At 44.7% G+C, this 19503-nt stretch overlaps 1 long non-coding RNA gene across 2 annotated transcripts in view; it reads right to left on the minus strand.

Annotated features, from left to right (window-relative positions):
- LOC131812061 (uncharacterized) overlaps nt 1-19397 on the minus strand; it is a 51180-nt gene extending 31783 nt beyond the window's left edge. The window contains exons 1-2 of one of the 2 annotated variants that reach the window (XR_009346258.1): nt 19132-19396; nt 5033-5223 (exon numbers count right to left, since the gene is read on the minus strand). This is a non-coding gene — a long non-coding RNA (uncharacterized LOC131812061). Of the gene's footprint in view, nt 1-5032; nt 5224-19131 lie in introns of both variants that reach the window. The other variant, XR_009346260.1, reaches the window with a different exon arrangement.
- Nucleotides 19398-19503: the final 106 nt, after the last annotated feature.

Here is a 19503-nt window from a genome sequence, read left to right on the forward strand (position 1 = left end):
GTTCAGCCCCCAGAGCTCCATAAAAGCCCAAGACTTAAGAATAGAAAAGCTAGGACTGTAACTCTGTCAGATCCTAATCTCTGCTCCATTACTGCTCCTGATGGGACTCCGCAGAACTTGGTTCTCCCTAGGGGAAAGCCCTGACCAATGATGTAAAGCCAGGGGGGCTGAGGCCGTGAGAGGATGTGTAGAGAGCCCTCTAGAGTTTCATGGCTGCTGTGTTCCTGCCACTGGGCATGATGGCCTCATGGGAAACAGCCACTCAGCCTTGCAAGAAACTCCAAGGGCCTCACGCTCTACTCTTTAACTGTATATTCTTTCATTACCCCCCTGTCCTTTTCCTATAGATCACTCAAAGTCCAGCTCATGCAACTTCTCTGTGAAGCCTGCCTTGATAGGCCCAGTGAGGCTTGGCTGCTGCTCCTAGTTCCCACTGCATTTTACACAGATCTCTAGTGTGATTTTTGTTCATTGTTGTTGTTTCTGTGATGGATGAATGAATTAGTTAACAAATAAACTAAGTTACTAAGCATGAAGGATCCTATCTTCCAGGTGCAGGGAGAGAAGGAGAGCCTCCAAAGGATACAAACTTGCTACTGACCATTAGATGTGTTCATCTGCAGTGCCTGTTGAGGCCCAGGTGTTCTTGGCACAGCAGTTGTCACCCCAGAGCAGCTGTGACTTTGATGAGGTGCCTGAAGCTATGGAGTCTTCTTTTTTATTTTTTTAAACCAAGTAGGTCTTGAAGATACCAGAGAGCATCAGCTTCGTCTCTTTTCTCAGGGAACTGACAACCTTGTGTAGAAGTGTGTAGTCAGAATCTTGGAAGAACTTTGGGAAGGAAAGAACCAGGCATATCAAAAACCCTCAAAGAGAGCAAGTAATGTAGCTGAGTTGGAGGACTGTCTATAAAATATATGCCTCCGCAGCAAACCAGCATTTCCTGTATGCTCAAACAATGTCAGGCTCTAAACTCTTCATACACTCATCTCATCTGTTCCTTCTGAAAACCAGGTGGCACTATCAGTTCCATTTTGTAGATGAGAAAAGGGGCTTGCAGAGAGGTAAAATGATTTACCTACGGTCACAATAAGGAAGCCACAATCTGAAGCCCAGGTGAGGAAGGGCTCAGCTTCAGAGAAGAACTTAATCTTTGGCCATCTGAACTCCCTTGCCTCTCCTTTTACTTAGAACTACCTGGTGGAGTTTAACAGAATTTTGATTTGATTTCTGGGCCTTTGCTTCTGTGGTAGAGATAAACTCCACCCTTTCTGGTCTCTCTAGGTCCTAATACAGGGCCTGGCATACCAGCTGGCTAAATAATGCAGGAAGAAAACCAACATTTTCAAACACACTATGTCCATCTCTGAGCTTGCACTGTTCAAAACTTATCCCTCCGAATTCTCACCTGAAGATTATGTGGGATGGAACCATGAAAATGCTCATTCCTTGGACCTGTCTTTTGCACTGTTTCCATGGGAATGATCACTTTTTTCCAAAAGATAGTTTACACTCTGAGCATCACTTAAAAGATAATCTCTTAAAATACATATAACACAAAATTTATCATCTCAACCATTTTCAAGCATTTAGTTCAGTAATGTTTCATATATCCACATCGTTGTGCAATATACAAAATGAACTTTTTCTTCTCGCAAAAACTGAGGCTGTATGCCCATTAAACAACTCCCCATTCCTCACTCTTTCTGCTTCCCCTGGAAATGATGATTCCACTTCTATCTTCTATTAATTTGACTACTCTAGACACCTCACATAAGCGAATCCTACAGTATTAGTCTTTTTGTGATTGGCTTATTTCACTTAGTGTAATGTCCTTTGTGGCATGTGTCAGAATTTCCTTTTTTAAAAAACATGGAATAATAGTCTATCCAGATACCGGTTTTTTGTTTAATTTTTTAAATTTTTGTTTAATTTTTAGCTTTTCTATTGTTTACAGTTTCAATCTTTGCTATTACTTCCTAGTTTTAGTGCATTATGATAAGAAACTGTTATCTGTATTCGCTCTACTTTTTAGAATGTATTGAGGGTTTTTTAGTCCATTTTTTTTATGGCCTTACATGTAGTCATTTGGTAACGATCCATGGATGCCTAACAAAGTGCAAATTCTAGGTTTTCAAGATATGGAGTTTGATAGCTTTAATTCAATCTACCTTGCTAATTTAATTTAACAAATCGAGTCCTCTATAGCTTCACTTTTTGTATGGTTTATTGATCAGTCATGGGCTAAGAGAGGTGAATTAAAATGTCCTATTACCTGGGTGCCTGGGTGGCTCAGTGGGTTAAGCCTCTGCCTTCAGCTCAGGTCATGATCCCAGGGTCCTGGGATCGAGCCCCGAGTCGGGCTCTCTGCCCAGCGGGAAGCCTGCTTCCTCCTCTCTCTCTCTCTCTCTGCCTCTCTGCCTACTTGTGATCTCTCTGTCTGTCAAATAAATAAATAAAATCTTTAAAAAAAAGGCTATTAAAAAAAATGTCCTATTACCGTATTTATGTCCATTTCTCCGTGTATTTCCTATTGTTTTTGTTTTATGAATTCTGATGTTATATTACCTTGTGCATAAATATTTATGACATCTTCATTGTTGCTGTCTGTCTTTATCATGATAATATTTTCTCCTGTATCTTGTTTTCTGATTTTCTGTGAATTCAGCCATGCCTAATATTAATACCAAAACCTTTGTTTTCTTGTTGCTTGTATTTGCATGTATGGCATTTGTTCTTGTTTTCTATTTTTTTCCTACTCTTTTACTTTCAGTATTTCCGAGGAACATTATTTTAGAAGCATCTCTTGCACGCAGCACTAGGTGGGTTTTATTTTGTGACTCCATGAGCCGTTTCTGAAGACTGAGGTTAGCAGGTCAAAGTTAAAGAAAGCTTCTATAGCTCTTGACCCCCATGGCTGAATAAACTGCTTTTTTTTACTGGCTGGACCACTTTATCCTGTCACCAGTCATTTAGAAGCAAGCCATCTCCCCACCATTGCCAGCATGGCTATTTACTGCTCCTTAAATTTTTAATAGGTGAAAATGGGACCTCATTGTTCTCACATTTGCTTTTCTTGGCTCTATCTAATTCTACTTTAAGTAAATAAAGATGGAAGAAAAAAGAAGTTAAAATGAGGGGTGCCTGGCTGGCTCAGTTGGTGGAATGTGTGGCTCTTGATCTCAGGGTTGTGAGTTCAAGTCCCACAGTGGGTGTAGAGATTACTGAAAAATAATAAAATCTTAAAAAAAAAAAAAAAGTGAAAATGAAACAGTCCTTTTCAGATATCTCCAGCGAGTTTAAGATGGGTGGTGGTGTTTTTTATTCTAGATTCCCATGACATTGGACCAATCATTTCTCACAGGCTCCTCAGCGTGGGCCTTGAATTTTCCCAGGAGAAATGGTCAAGGTTCCTTCCTCACAGCCCAACACCTTGCTTTCTTTCCTTCTGTAGTGAATAGGCAACATAACAAAATAGGAAGTTATAGGGTCTGGAGCTAGATTAAATGGGTTTAAATCCCAGCTCCATCTCTATTTACTAGCTGTGTGATCTATGACAGTTACTTACCCTCTCTGTGCCTTTTCTCCCTGAGGTAATAATTCTCAAGGGTGATAATGACTACAACAGTGATACCTACTGGGGTTGTTGTGTAGAAGAGTTGACTTGTGCACACTCAGGTTTTTTGTTTTTTTTTTTTAAGTAATCCCCACACCCCAAGTGGGGCTCAAACTCACAACCCTGATATTAAGAGCCACACATTCCACCAACTGAGCCAGCCAGTCACCACAGGATTATTACTATTACTAGCTCCACCACTGTGATATACTCCTTTTTCACCTCAACTATGAGGTTTTAGAGGAAGCTCTTTCCTTTTTAGATGACCCTGCTTCCTTAGCTGCTGCATTAGGTCTTAGACCAGGGTCCTAACACAAGCCAATCAGTCATTTTCCGGGATCTCTGAAATTGGGGCACGAGAAAGGAAGCTTTTAGTAATTCTCAGGTTGGGGAGCTCTCAGATGGGAAACCCAGGCTCCCAGCATCCATGTTTCCAGCCTGTGGGGGAAGCTAGGTTTCGAGAATGAGGCTGACAGACTTGTGGAGAGAAGGAGACATTAGAGATGGAAAGAGCCTGGCCTTGCGGAATCCTTTATTCTGGTGGTCCCCAAATGAAGTTTATAAGTTTCCTACTCCCCCTAGGCTTGCCTGCATTGAACTTCTGCCACTTGCTACCAAAAAAGGGTTTAATACACTTCCTAAGGCATATTAGGACAGTACAGATTGTGAGGTCTCCCATTTGTCTGTCCACCTCTCTAAAAAGGTAAGAGCTCTTGCAAGCCTAAGACACACACACACACACACACACACACACACGGCTTGGAGTCAGCTGTGATTCCTTCCTTGCCCGTGCTGCCTGCACATGCTTCTATTTCTCCACACACGTCCAGAAGACAGCTGTACCAATGTCCAGGCCTAAGGAACTGTTCTTGCTAAACAGGATGTGATTGCGGAAATGTGTGCCCTTTTCTATATACCCCTTGTCCTTTCTTACTGCCCTATTGAGTAATTCACAAATATATAATGAGCACTGCCAAGAACCATGTCAGGCCTGGGGCCCCAGACAGGCAGCAAACAGTTCCTGATGTCAAGGATCCTGCAGCTTTTAGGGCTATCAGGCTGTCAAAAGACAGCTCCGAGAGAGACAGTAGGGTGAGTGTTAAACAGATGCTTTCGCCAAGTGCTGCAAGAGCTCACAGGAGGCTCCATTACTGGTTGCCTGGGACAGTTGTTTGGCTGGTCTATCCGCCTCCAGCTTTTCCCCATCCCAGTCCAGCCTGTCCACTGCTGCCAGACTGTCTTTCTGAACGTAGCTCAGTTGTGCTAGCCTCTGCCTCTGCCTTCTGCAGCTGAAACCCACATTCCTTAGCCTGGCAAGATCCATCCTCCGGATATTCCTCAACCTACTTTTTCAGCTACATTGTCCACTGCTCCTTATCCACAAACCTTGCCCACAAGCCTAAGCGGTCCACTCACCTTCGTCATACACATTCAGTGTTGCCCCAGCACTGTGCCTTTCCTCACTCTTGTTCCTTCTGTTGGTGAGCTCTGCATGTCTCAATTGTATACACCCTCCCAGGTGTGATGAGCAAATGCCTTTCTTTGCTCATGGGCCTGCTCTGATCATCTGGCTGTGTGCTCTGTCAAGAAGGATTCTGTGGATATACCTGGGATTAGGGAAAGAGTAAAAGAATCTGTTAGCAAAATCTGCCATAGGCACCACACTGAATGAGTGTGGACAGCAGGGAAGGGTGAGGATGAAGTGCACACTAGGGGTGCATTTGCAGACTTCATCCCAGGTCCAGGTCTAATGCATCTCCCTAAACCCCATGAAGATTTCCTTGTTCTTCCAAGTAAAATTAACCTCTGTTTCCCCCCCCTGAATATTTATACCTCTGTGAGAATACAGATTGCTCCTACCTTGTATGGTACACCTGTTTTGTTGCCCTGTTTGTTTTCCATATGATGAGACAGATGGTATCCTACGGAGGATGATACAGGTAGGGATTTAAAACACATGAACTGAATGCATGAAATCATGTGGAACACCAAGATGAGTATACAACCACAGAAGAGCCTTGAGCGGCCTTTCCTGATAAGCTGACTTGATCTAGAACCCTTGACCCAGAGCAGACTCTGAGGACAGTGTTATTGTGGCCATGTTCTCACTCCTGAACCGATTTCCTGTATTGTTACTCCTGTCTGACTCGTTATTTGCTCTCTTCTTGTGAGTCTGTGACCACTAAAGTCTGAGCTCCCAGCCTCGCTTTCATTCCTTTACTTAGTAAACCACTTTTTTGGCAGGGTGAGGGGCTGAGGGAGAGAGAGAGAATCTTGAGCAGACACCATGCCCAGTGTGGAGCCTGACATGGGGCTTGATCTTGCAACCCAAGAGATCATAACCTGAGCCAAAATCAAGACTCAATGAACCATTTTTGATGCCTCCTTGGTGACCAGTTCTGTGCGCATTGTTAGGGACACATGGATGATGTCATGCCTTCAGTCCGATCACTGACTTAGGTAGAGTGAGGTAGAGGTGGAGAAAGACTGAGAGCTGAGTCACTGGGTACAAGAGAGCAGTGATGTGCACCCTAAGAGAAGATCAGGAGAATGCTGAAGAAGAACAGTAGAAGGCTGCTGGAGGAATGTGGGGTGGGTGTGGAGGTTGTTGACACACCCACCCATACCCACCAAATTCCTGCTTTGTCTACACTGTTCAGCACCTTATAACTGTGTTGCCTGATTGTTGCAAGCTTCTCCCCCTGTTCCAGGACCCAAATGGATGGAGTCAGGAAATATTTAAACAGCCTCAAACTATCCTAACACCCCCTACCTGGCCCCACCCACACAAACCTCAAGAGCACAGCACTAATTACCCATCTAGATCTGGGATCCTCATGCTACCCACTGAATTCCCTTGAGTATCTTTTGCTGTACTTCACATCTGGAACTCTGGGCCCAACAATCACCCGGGCTCCTGAGTGGCACAGGGGGCCCTGGTTTTCCAGTCCTCAGGCCTGGGTGACTACTGTGGGCATCTGTGATGTCCCAGATTATTACAGCATTTGGCAGATTTGCTAAAGCTGCTCTGCTCTTCTATCCTTCTGGGTTTCTGGTCCCACCACAGGCACCTCCCTCCCCCTCCTCCCAACTCCCCCTCTCTCCACCTACCAACATGTTTAGGCTGCAAACCCAGCTGCAGAGCTGTCTAACCCTGTTGGCAGGAGACGAGCTGGCTCCAGAGAGCTGGCTGGAGGGGAATGCAGAGGCTCACATTTCTTTAGCTCGTGCCAAACATTATTCAGACGTAGCTTTTCAAACAGACACAAATTGCTCATCCAATAAACACAGAAGGGCTAATCCCAGGACATTTATCACAGTGGGGAAAGATGAGAGAAAGGACAGTCAAAAGAGGCCTTTGAGAGCTGGCCTGGTGTGGCTGGCCCAAGGGGAGGTGGTGAGAGCTCCGTGCACCCCTGGGGTTTTCTCCTTAGAGGACCTGAAACCCAGCACCAGGGCTTTGGGATTTGCTTTCATCGTGACATCCAAAGCCTGCGTTGGTGCTTACACTTCCCATGGTAAACAGAGGGAAGAAATCAACATGGGTCAGGTGCCTTTGTGGGCAGAAAGACCTTACCTCCAATTGCCAATAGTCATGTGTGATAGCTGCCTACAGGGACTTCCTATACTTCCCCCAACATGTACACACAAAATGTCCTCAAGGCATTCTGTAGTTGTGTGCAGAGTTCTCAGATGTCCCTCCTGGCCTGAAATCTCTCATTTCTGACAGGTGTGAGAGCATGGCTGCTGAAAAGACTAAGCTGACCACAGTGGCAGGGGACTAGAGGCACGGGGATCCTCTGTCAGCACCAGAGGGCCAGCCAAACCACTGAAGTCATTTCCTGGTCCCTTTCTGCTCAATCCTTCTAAGGGGCCCCCAGAAGCGTTCCCCTTAAGGAACTGTGCCCAGAAATGAGAGAAACTAGACCCTGCTCTGAGGACCAGTATCAGAAGCCCAGGGAGAGGAGGACCAGGTGAAGCCTCAGTAGACAGCCTGGGTCCCCTGCTGCCCTATGTCTGGGTCTGGGAAATGCCACTGAGACTAGAAAGAGTGCCCAGGGCTGAGGGTCTCCTTAGTGGGAGGAGACAATGACTAGATCAGGCTAAGGGCATGATAAAAATTGTCAACTTTGATATAATCAGACACTATTCTCACTTTTCTCATAACAACACGATGAAGTAGGACTAGTATTATTGGTGCTACTTACCAGTGAGGCACTGAGAGTTTAGATAACTTCCCTACAGTCACCCAGTTAGTGAATGGGACGCTTCAGAATATGTGCCATATGGTCTACAGGTATAAGTAGTGATGCAGTGGTTCCAGAAAACTGTTCAGAAACTCCAGTTGTATGGGAATCCTCAGGATGGTGGGGTTTGGAGGTCTGGAGTTACCAGACCTGGGATGATGCTTTCAAGGCACACTGTTAGAGCCTGTTTCCATTAAGGACCTGAGGGCTTTAAAATTAGGTTGACTAACCCTCCAAGTTTTTCCAGAACTGGGTCCTGTGATGTGGGATAGTCCTGGGCAAACAGAAGTAAGTTTACCAACCTACCTGTAACAAAAGGGCTGGGCTTGAATCATTGCTACAGACTTCAGGACCCACCTGTGGGCTAAACTCCTTCTCACACCTCCCAAGCTAGAGATTCAGAGTAGCATGCTGATGAGGAAGATGGGCAGAATAACAACCAGCTACCAGCAGCTCTTCCCAGACACTTGGGAGGAAGTGACTATACCATCAGGGGGCTCTACAGTAGGGACACCACAGCCCTCAGAGGTTAGTGGAAATAAGGTGCTTTCTGGTGTGGCCAGTCCTGACACAATCAGGAAGGCTGAGATGAATTCTCAGGTGAGAAGTGGCAGCCAGGCAGGCAGAATGAACCTGGTGGTCTCAAAGGAAGCCAGAGGCAGGGGGCCCAGCCTACTGCCTGCAGGGGCCCAGCCTACTGCCTGCAGGAAGTTTCTGGTTCTTGAGACTTCATTCCTGCAAGGGATAACCTCTCATCTACCCACCTGTCTGGTAAATCCACACTGAACCTGCATTCCTAGGCTTAGCAGCTCTTACCCTTCTCCCTCTCTGGCTTTGTCCCCACTTGTTGTGTGAGCATGTCTGTCAGTCTCTTTGGTTGCAAAGAACTGACACTTACTAATGCAACACCTAGAGGATTCCAAAATAAGGAGACTGGGGCAAGAAGCTGAAGGAATTCAGGTAGTGCTCTCTTCATTTCTAGGTACTCTTTGTGGTCTGTTTCTTTTAATCAGTTTTCTGTGCTTTTTATGTATTGGCAGAAGGTGGAATATTTATATAATTTTAATTCCAGCCATGCCTAGGGTCTGACTGACCATCCTGAATCTCAAAACCAAAATCTCAGGAGAGACTCTCTGATTGGTCCAGCTTAGGTGAGATGCTCACCTTTGGTCCAATCAGCTGTGGCTGGTGGGTGGGTTCAAGCAATACAAAAATGGATATGGACGGCCAGTCCCAGGAGGGCCAAGGTTTTTGGAAAAAGAGTCACCAGGAGCTGGCTACACACTATCACTCTCTATCATATAGATTTCCTGGTACTGACAGGTAACTGTGCCTTCCCCTCCCTGAATTTATAAAATTTCTTTAGTGGGTCCCTCAATGCTTGGTTCAGTGTTATTTTCACACTAGAATATTGTAAAAATTAATCTAGGTAACTGTGGTAAGCTATTCAAAATCCAGTTCTTAAGCCTGGTGACCCATCATCTCTACCTTATACAGCACCCTGTCTTTTTCTCTTTTGCTTTATGGTTTAGGATCTGGCTGCTCAGAGTGAGACCTGACAGACCAACAGCTTTGCAGTTCTTAGTAGAACTGCAGAATTCCCCACTCCCTCCCACATATTTGAGTAACTTCTGCATTTTATTTATTTTATTTATTTTAAGATTTTACTTATTTATTTATTTGACAGACAGAGATCACAAGTAGGCTGAGAGGCAGGCAGAGAGAGAGGAGGAAGCAGGCTCCCTGCTGAGCAGAGAGCCCAATGCGGGGTTCGATCCCAGGACCCTGGGATCATGACCTGAGCAGAAGGCAGAGGCTTTAACCCACTGAGCCACCCAGGCATCCCAACTTCTGCATTTTAACATCTCCCCAGGTGATTTTCATTAAAGTCTGGTAAGCACTGGAGGGGTTTCTTGTCTTATCTCTTCTAACAGACTAGAAATTCTCATGGTAGGGTTTCCTTCAGCAGATGTCCAATATACACTTTCCATGTTCAAAGTGCCTTGCTTTGTTTTAAAAGGGCTAAAATCCCTCAAATGCAGTAATGAGGGAACGAGAGAATGAGATTGTGAAAGAAGAGGTAATGAGAGAATAGTGGTTGAAGAGGACAAATTAATTATATGGTATCTGAGTTTTGCTTTGAAATAATCCTACAGGAGGTTGAGGGAGGTTGGAGGTATAAATGAAGCAAACACAGGGCGATGGAAACATTGAGGTTCATTACACTATTCTTCCTACTTTTGTGTACTTTTTTCCTACTTTTGAGATTTTCCATAATAAAAATTAAAAGAAAGGAATAATGGTGGAATATATTGAAAGAAATCATCTAGCTGCTCAAAATAAATTTGTTTTCTGGCCAAATGAAGTAAATCCATTCCACTTCCAAGTGGGATTGCACAATCCCTTGTCAGAGACTTTTGGAGGATGTGTGCAATAGGAAGAAATTTGGAACGTTGGTCATGTGCAAATGATTTTCTAATTTTGTAAAAGTCGGGGTGGTAGTTTCTTTCTGTCACTTTAAGCTGACTTGAGGGAAAAAAAAAAGAAATTTACAAATTCATGTAACTCATCAGTCCAGGGGCAATCAAATATGGCCATACTAGGGCACATACCCCTGCCTCTGTGTTGGCTTAACTTTCAGGAAGGCTCTTTCCACATGATAGCTGTAGGGGGTTAAATAGTGTACCCCCCAAATTCACATTTACCCGCAACCTCAGAATAGATCTTGTTTGGAAATAGGGTCTTTGCAGATGTAATTGGTTAAGTCAAGATGAAGTTGTACTGGATTAGAGTGGGGCCTATTTCCAGTGATTGGTGTCCCAGCAAGAAGAAGAGAGGGCACAGTGACAGAAGAGCAACATACACACAGAGAAGGCCATGTGAAGATAAAGGTAGAACAAGAGTGATGCAGCTAAAAACCAACGAATGCTGAGTTGTTGGAAGCCACCAGGAACAAGAGGAAGCAAGGAAAGGTTCCTTCTTAGAGCTTTCGGAAGGAACCGGTCTCTGCTGCCCTCTTGATTTTGGGATTTCTAGTTTTCAGAACTATGAGAGAATAAAGTTCTGTTGTTTTCAGCCACCAGGCACTTGGCAATTTGTTACAGAGTCCTAGAAAACTAATATAATACCTTTGGCAACTCCAGGATGGCCACCCCAGAGGAAAGGAGGAGACTTTTTCTCAGTATTTCTCAATATTTCTCAATCAGAATTCCTGAGAGAAGATGGCATCTTTGCTCCTTGGCCTCCATAGACCATGTGTCAATCCCTGAACCAATCACTGTGGCTAGAGGGAAACAATATTCTGATTGACCAAATATAAGTCCACTGAGGAGCACTATCTCTAGTAATTATATGGTAGCTGAGTTTTAGATCTTGGCCTATCCTAACCACACCGTGGAAGAATGGATCTCCTCTTACCATAAGGACGAATGAATTAAGAGTGGAGAAAATTAACACCAGTCCATTACAAAGAGAAAAAGTTGATTCTGCAAACTATACTTTTACTCAGGAATAGATTTTTTCCTATTTGTTCATTTTCAATTTTATTGATTTTTAAAATTTTGAAACAATAAGAAATGTATAGAAAATTTGCAGGCACAGTACACAACCAATTTTTTTCCCAAAACCATTTTAAAGTAACTTGCCAGTATGATGTTCCACCACTCCCAAACACTTTACTATGTATGTCCTACCAATAGGGACATTTGCCCAAGTAACTATAATACAACAGTAAAAATCAAGTCATTGATGTTATACCTTACCTTCCATCTGGTCCTCAAATCCCAATTAAGTTTGCCACTTATCTCAATCCTGTCCTTTAAAACAGAAGGATATAGTTAAGAGTCACCTGTTGCATATAGTCATAATACCTTTTTACTCTCTTTCACTTGGGAGCAGCAATAACATCTTTTCTAGTCTTCAGTGACCTTGACATACTGAAGATTACAGACCAGTTATTTTATAAAATGTACCTCTGGGCTTTTTCCAACCATAGAGAGTTAGATTCTAACACCGAGAATAGATTTTTAAAGATGTAAAGGAAGCATAGATTTCTCAGAACAAGTCAGGGCCAGGGCAATCAAATTTCCTTTTATGGCAGGTCCCTGAACTGACAGATCACAGAGATGTACTTGATAGTCTGTCTGTTGGCAAACTGGGTCTTCAGCAAGGCCTTTAACAATCTCTGCCATCATATTCTTGTGGATAAAATGGGGGAAATGGGTTGGATGGCAGTACAATTAAGAGGAAAAGTAACCTACCAAATGACTGGAGTGGACCTTTGTCATCATATTTGTCCACTCAACATGCAATCCCTTATTCCAGAATAATTTTCTGAAAATAATATAATATTGGAGGGCTGTAGTGCACTGGATCTCACCATGGAAGCAGAAAGAAGATTCTCCTTTTTACTTCCTAGCAGCTAGGACTCAAGTGCGTGAATTGAGCCCAGCCACTCTCACCAAGGACTTTCAATTTTTAGGGAAGGATGCTAAGAAGCAAGGGTAGTGTGGAAAGTATTCATAGTGACAGAAGCAGCAGCTTGAACAGTCTTGAAGTGGTGGTGGTGAGTGTTCATCGGCAGCGGTGGCCATGGCAGAGCTATGGTGTTATTGACCGGTTTGTAGTCAAAAACCCTGCTTGGCACAATGACAGTATTTAAAAGGATCCAAGTCAACTTATAGGGTGTTTTCACTGTTTCAGGGCTCTGTATTCAGCCCTGCCTTTTAGTTAGAATATTTAAAAAAAAAAAAGTGTGTTAGAAGGGATCAACGAAAGTATGATATTTGGAATTATGAAGGCAACTGATGATCCTGCTCTCTTCTATCATGTGGACCCCACTGGAATGCTGCATCTAGTCCTGGCCATGAGTCTTTGTCTTTTTTTTTTTTTTTTAAGATTTTATTTATTTATCTGAGAGAGAGAGAACAAGCAGTGGGAAGGGGAAGAGGGAGAAAGAGAGAGAGAGAGAGAGAAGCAAACTTCCCGCTAAGCAGGGAGCCCGATGTGGGAATGGATCCCAAGATCTAGGAGATCATGACCTGGGCTGAAGGCATATGCTTAACCAACTGAGCCACTCAGGAGCTCCTGGACACTAGCCTTTTATGAAGGAAATAGGCAAATTGGAACCTGGTCAGAGAAGGATGATCAGGACATGGCAGGAAATCAACCATAAAACATGAAAAACATTAGAAATGGGAGATACCACATTCCCTGCCTCTGGAGAAGGGGGACTTGGTGACATGCATGCTTGGATTTCATATTTCCTAAGGACCAGTGCCTATTATTACCTCCTTTCTCAGTGGGAGTGTCTCTTATGATTTTACTGTCCTGGTCTTCCTATTGTATACTGGATATATGGGGAGGGGGAGATAACTTCCCCAAAACTTGTAAGTTTAGTACAGATCCTTTTTTGGATTGAGAGTAAGCTTCTGACATGATGTCATATTACCCCCCCAAATCTCATACGTATATTTCTAAGATAACCACAATACAACCACTAAAATCAGGAAATTAACATTGATACAATAGTATCATCTTATTTTAGGATACGTTTCATTGGTCATCCCCAAAATATTTTACAGCAGAAAGATCCACTTCAGAATTACAATGTTGCATTTAGTTGTCATTTCTCTTTCATCCCCTCCAGTAGGGAACAGTTCCCCAGTCTTTCCTGACTTTAATGAACTTGAAAATTGTTAAGACTTCACAATGATTATTTCCTGGAATGTTTCAAAATTTGGATTTTTCTAATGTTTCCCATTGAAATTTTAAGTATTCTGTGGAAGAGGTACTCTGAAATTATGTAAATATCTTGTTACTCATCAAATGTTCATTTCTTTATTTATATCAGCATAAACTCATGGTTTCTTATTTTGTTCAATTGGCTGTCAAGTGTTCCTATCAATATTTATTTTCATGCTCAAATTGTTCCAGGTTTGGCCAATGGAAGCTCCTTCAAACTGATTTCTGTGTTCTTTTGACATATTCTCATTATTCTTTGAGCCCTTCTTACTTTTTGGTAGATGATTTTCTAGGCTCAACTTGTAATATCTCCGGCCCATCCCTGAAATCAGCCTTTTTTCCCCCAAGAATATCTAGTTCCTTTTATTGGAAAATGATGTTTAGAAATCAAGATTTTACTCATTGCTACTGGGAAGTTTCTGCTTACAGCACTTTCCCAAGGTATTTATTCATATTTACATGTAAATTATACACAAACACCCCTATATTTATTTCATTATCTATCTATATATTGAAAACCACAAATTCACACCAACTTCCCTAATTCCAATAAAGTATCAAAGAGCTCATTTTAGTTTTGTCCTTGTCTATATTTGTAACTCCCTTCTCAGTTAACAGTCCGAAACTGGGTGACTCTCATTAGCCATATATTTACTTCTGATCAGTGTCTCTGTGTTTAACAATCTCCTCATCCCACCCAGGCTCTAACACCCCATACTGGACTGCCCTAATTCACTGAAACTCCTCATACCCTAAGCCCCCATGGATGCCCTCTTTATTCTGCTTGGGCTTTGACGCCCTGCACTAGTCTGCCACTCTCCCCACTCATTATTATCCCCCCTCTCTCCTCATCTGGTTGGGCTTTGACATACTATCTATGATGTTTAGGCGCCGATCTTGCTCATCCCTACCTCATGGCTTTTGGGCTGAATTGCTCAGGAAGAGGATGAAGGGAACTTGTTTTATAGTTTAAAGGACCCTGAACCTGAAGGATTATACCTGGACTTGAATTAGATGATGAAATTCTAGACCTAGAGCCTGAGTCTGAACCTTAATAGGCTCAGCCTTTGGGGGATCTGGAAGGAGATTAATGTATTCCACATGTGTGAAGAACCTAAATAATTTGTGGCCACTGGGTAAACTACAGTGGTTTAAAAAAGAGGGCTGTAGGGGCGCCTGGGTGGCTCAGTGGGTTAAAGCCTCTGCCTTCGGCTCGGGTCATGATCCCAGAGTCCTGGGATAGAGCCCCGCATCAGGCTCTCTGCTCAGCAGGGAGCCTGCTTCCTCCTCTCTCTGACTGCCTCTCTGCCTACTTGTAATCTCTGTCTGTCAAATAAATAAATAAAATTAAAAAAAAAATAAATAAAAAAGAGGGCTTTAGATTCTTTACTCCTCCAGTCAACAAGGAGGACACATCTACTCCCTTTGAATCTAGACTGCCCAATAAGTTGCTTTAACTAAAATACCCAAACAAGTGAAGCCAAAGACTGGGCCTCTTGGGATTTGCATCCTCTTACTTTGTCTTGAAATGTTCCTTCTTGGAATGCAGCCTTCAGTTTGTGAGGCAACTCAAGCAGCCATGTGAAAGGCTTTTATGGAGAGGTCCGAGTGGAGGAGAACCAAGGTCCTGACCCATGGCTGTCTAAGCTGGCCTCTAGCCCACACAAAATGGCAGCCATGTGAGTGAAGCCATTTGGGAACAACCAGCTGTGCCAGTGCCCAGGTAGAGCAGAACTGCCAGTCAACCTACACAATTAGGAGAAACAAATTGTCAGTTTGAAGACACTAAGTTTTGGTGTGCTATCTTATGCAGAAGTAGATCATTGAAATAATGGTCTGTGATGTGCCTGGCACTATTCCATGTCCTTCTGATCCACTGATGTGAAAGAGAAATGTGAACTGACAGGTACAGAAAAGGGTGCTATGGAACGGGGGAGGGAAAGCCACTAACCAGTTGAAGGCAGCCTGCAGGGAAAAGCAGAAAGCTGGCTGACTCTGCGCAGATCAGCACTGAACAGGCAAACTACAAAACCCACATTCCAGTTCTTGGCCAATCAGCACTGCAACTTCCTCTTCCAGGTATCTCCTCTGATGGGATTAGTTTCCACCTGACAAAGTGGAAAAGTGGAAAGAGGTGGAGAAGGTTGCCTTGGGTCTGTCTCTCTGTTTCTAATACCAGTTCCTGTTTGGACAGCTGTCCTGTTTGGACAGACAATATTGTTCTGAAGGTTTCTGACCTGGACATTTCTGAAGGAAAAAATTTACAGATTGTAGGCATCTCTAAATGGGGGTAGGGATGCTGATAATGCTGGTGGGAACCTCATTGGCTCTGCATGTTCCCAAGGAATAAAGAGCAAGTGTTTCTTTTCCTTGCTTCCTGGCCTCAGAGAGGGTCCTGGAACAAGTCTGTGACCCCTAATCTCCCCTCCATCCTGTCTCCAGGCTATTATCTGGATACATGGAAGATATATCTCCATTTCCCTCTCCTCTCAGTTTTCAGATGGGGCATTATTTAGACCCACCCTCACTCACTGGCCAGGCATTTTCTTCTAGGCATAGGGTGTTGGGGTCAGCTTCACCTTGACCAATTCCCTGATGAACAATTCTTAACTTATGTGTCTAAAATAACTTAGTGGGATGGGGTGCCTAGGTAGCTCCATTGAGCTACCATTGAGCTACCTTGGATGTCCATTGAGCATCCAACTCTTGACTTTGGCTCAGGTCATGATCCTGGGGTTGTGAGATGGAGCCCCATGTCAGGCTCCGCGTTGGGCATGGAGACTGCTTAAGATTCTCTCTCTCGGGGCACCTGGGTGGCTCAGTGGGTTGGAGCCTCTGCCTTTGGCTCAGGTCAGGGTCTCAGGGTCCTGGGATTGATCTCCGAGTTGGGCTCTCTGCTCAGCAGGGAGCCTGCTTCCCTTCCTCTCTATCTGCCTCTCTGCCTACTTGTGGTCTCTGTCTGTCAAGTGAATAAATAAAATCTTAAAAAAAAAAAAAGATTCTCTCACTCTCCTTCTGCTCCACCCCCCTTCCCCTCATGCACGCTCTCTAAAAATTAATAAGTTGAAAAAAAGAAAGTTAAAATAACTTGGGGGTGTGTGTGCCTGGCTAGCTCAGTCAGTTAAGCATCTAACTCTTGATTTGGCTCAGGTCATAATCTCTGGGTTGAGATTGAGCCCCATGTCACAATCTGTGCTCAGTGTGGAGCCTACTTAAAGTCTCTCTCTCCCTCTCCCCTCCTTTCCTGTGTGTGTGCACTCTTTCTCTCTCTCTCAAAATAAAATAAAATAAGGTAAAATAATTTAGCAATAGTTCTTCCCTTCTCCCTTCCCCAATCAAGATAATCATAAGCATTCATTTAACAGGTATTTTAACAATATTTACTCAGTGTCCACTATGTATGTTCAGTTCCAGGAGCTGAGGATACAGGAGTGAAGAGAGGAAGTTCCTGCACTCATGGAGCTGACCCTCTACTGAGGGAGACAGACAACAATAAATAAATATATGATGTAGGGTAGTGATACATGCTCTGAGAAAAATCAAGCAGGTAAAGTAGATTTGGATGGGGGACTATTCTACGTAGGATAGTCTGAGAAGACCTCTCTCTTAAGGTGACATTTGAAAGAGCTGAATTAAATACGGGAGATGAGTATTTCAGACTAAATGAACAGCAAGTACAAAGGCCCTGAGACAGGAAGAAATAAGCAAATTCCAGAGAACAGCAATTAGGTTACTTGGCTAAAGCAGGTAGAACATGATAGAGAGTGACAGATGTGGGTGGGGAAGAGAGACAAGAAACCAGTTAGGTAGGGCTCCTACACATTTAGATTTTGTTCTGAGTAAAATGGCATTAACTGATTTAGGCTTACAAATATCTTCCTAAATGCTCTTTGGAGAACAGACTGGGGAGGGGGAAGGGAGGAGGTGAAAGCAGGGTGACCAATTAGGAAGCTACCATTATAACCCAGGTCAAGATGATGGTAGCTTGGTCCAAGATAGTTATAGCAGAATTAATAAGTAGTTAATTCTGGTGATTTAAACGTTGCACTGCCAAGACTTGCCGAGGGACTGGAAATGGCATTTTAGCATAAGAGAGGCACATCGAGGACACCTTTTAGGTTTTGGGCTTGAGAACTGGCTAATCAGTGGTGCCATTCTCTGAGGTAGATTAAGAAGGAGAGTAGGGTCTAGGGACTAGGTTGTCAGGGAGGGGGCACAGGAGGTATTGAGTTTGAGATGCTGGTAAGATAGGCACTTGAAAGTAAGTCTGAAGATCCAGTCTAGAGACAGAAGTTCTGCAGTCACCAGCAAATGATTACATATTACTCCTAGGGAGTGTGTAGACTGAAAAGAGCATCATGTGCTATGTTCTAAGGCCTCTGACAACTGCGGAAGACAGAAATTTTATGTCATTGTATACAGATACTATAAATCACTCCTGGGGAGTCCCTATGGACAGAAAAGAGCATCATGGATTATGGCCTGGGGACTTCAACTGGAGAAGAGGAGGAGAAGCCCACAAAGGAGACAGAAGAATGACTAGTGAAGTGAGGAAGATCAAAGAGGCCTGGTGTCCAGGCAGTCAAGTGAGGAAAATATTTTATATGATCACAACCAAGAGTCAACTCCTGAGCCTCAGTTTTCTCATCTGTGAAATGGAGATAGTAACAACCATCTACTGCAAAGTGCTGTAGGATTGAGTATTGCAAATAAAGCAGTTAGGCTTGCGCTTGACTGGCATATAGTAAACTCCCAAGCTATGCTAGCTATCGCTATCGTTTCCTCCACTTCAGGGTTGGCTGCCAGAGCCCTCGGCTTCTCCATCCACATAAGTAACAGCATTTCCATGAGTCCTTCTCGGGGCGTGAGGTGTCCCTGCTCACTCAGGCCGCAGGTGTGCCTGAGGAGTGGCCTCTGGATCAAATCTGAACCAAGCAACTTCAGCGCCCGTGCAAATCACCCAGGGGCAAATACGTGGTAAATAAAGGTCTTGGAGCCAGAACTCTGCCTCTGTCTCTCACTAGCTGTAGATCTTAGGTAAGCTTCTTAGCCTTCCTGAGCCTTGAACCCTTTATCTGTAAAATAGGAACAACTGCTACCTCCTGGAATTGTGTCTGAGTTCGAGTTCGTGTAAACTGTAAACAAAGCCGGCTGCTCTTCCGAAGGCCAGCGACGGAGTTACTGACGCTCCTTGCCACCCTCCCACCTAAAGCACGTATTATCTTAATGCACTAAGAGAGGCACCCTACACACCCAAAACTCAGCTGGGTGGGCCTCTGAGATGCCCTAGGCTGGGCTGCCGTAGGCTGAGGCTGACAAGCCGAGACTCCGTGCACTTTCCCGCGGCGCGCGGGTGAGCCGCGCCTCCTTGCGGGGCCCCCCACGTTGCTAGAGGAGTCTAGCCCGCCAAGGTGGGGACACCGAACGTCCCACAGAATCCCGCCGCGGCCGTCCCACCTACCCCCCCCCCCCACCCCGGTGTCGAAGCCCGTTTCCCATCCCTCTTCCGGACCCAATCAGGCCTACCGAGGCGCCCCGACTGGAACGCCGTCGCGGCCCCCAACCCCTCAAGGCAACGACCAGCGGGTTCTCGGCGCCATCGCGCCGTAGGCCCAGGCCCGTACCCCGGCCCTTCAGCACCGCAGGAAGTGGCGGCGCCTCTCGAGGGCAGCCAGCAGGAGGAGGAGGAAGCGGAGGAAGTGCGGCTCGGTAGCAACGCAAGGCAACCCGCGAGGGCGCAGGAGGAGGGCGGTGTGGGAACCGGAGCTCCGCGTCGCCCGCAGCCCTCGGGACGGCTCCGCCCCCTGTAGAGCCCTCCCAAGCCCCGCCCGCGCGCCCCAGCCCCGCCCCGGAGGCCCCGCCCTCCCGCCCGTGTCCCGAAAACCCCGCTCCAACCGT

Source organism: Mustela lutreola, chromosome 12, assembly GCF_030435805.1.
Source record: "Mustela lutreola isolate mMusLut2 chromosome 12, mMusLut2.pri, whole genome shotgun sequence".
NCBI classification, from domain to species: Eukaryota; Metazoa; Chordata; class Mammalia; order Carnivora; family Mustelidae; genus Mustela; species Mustela lutreola.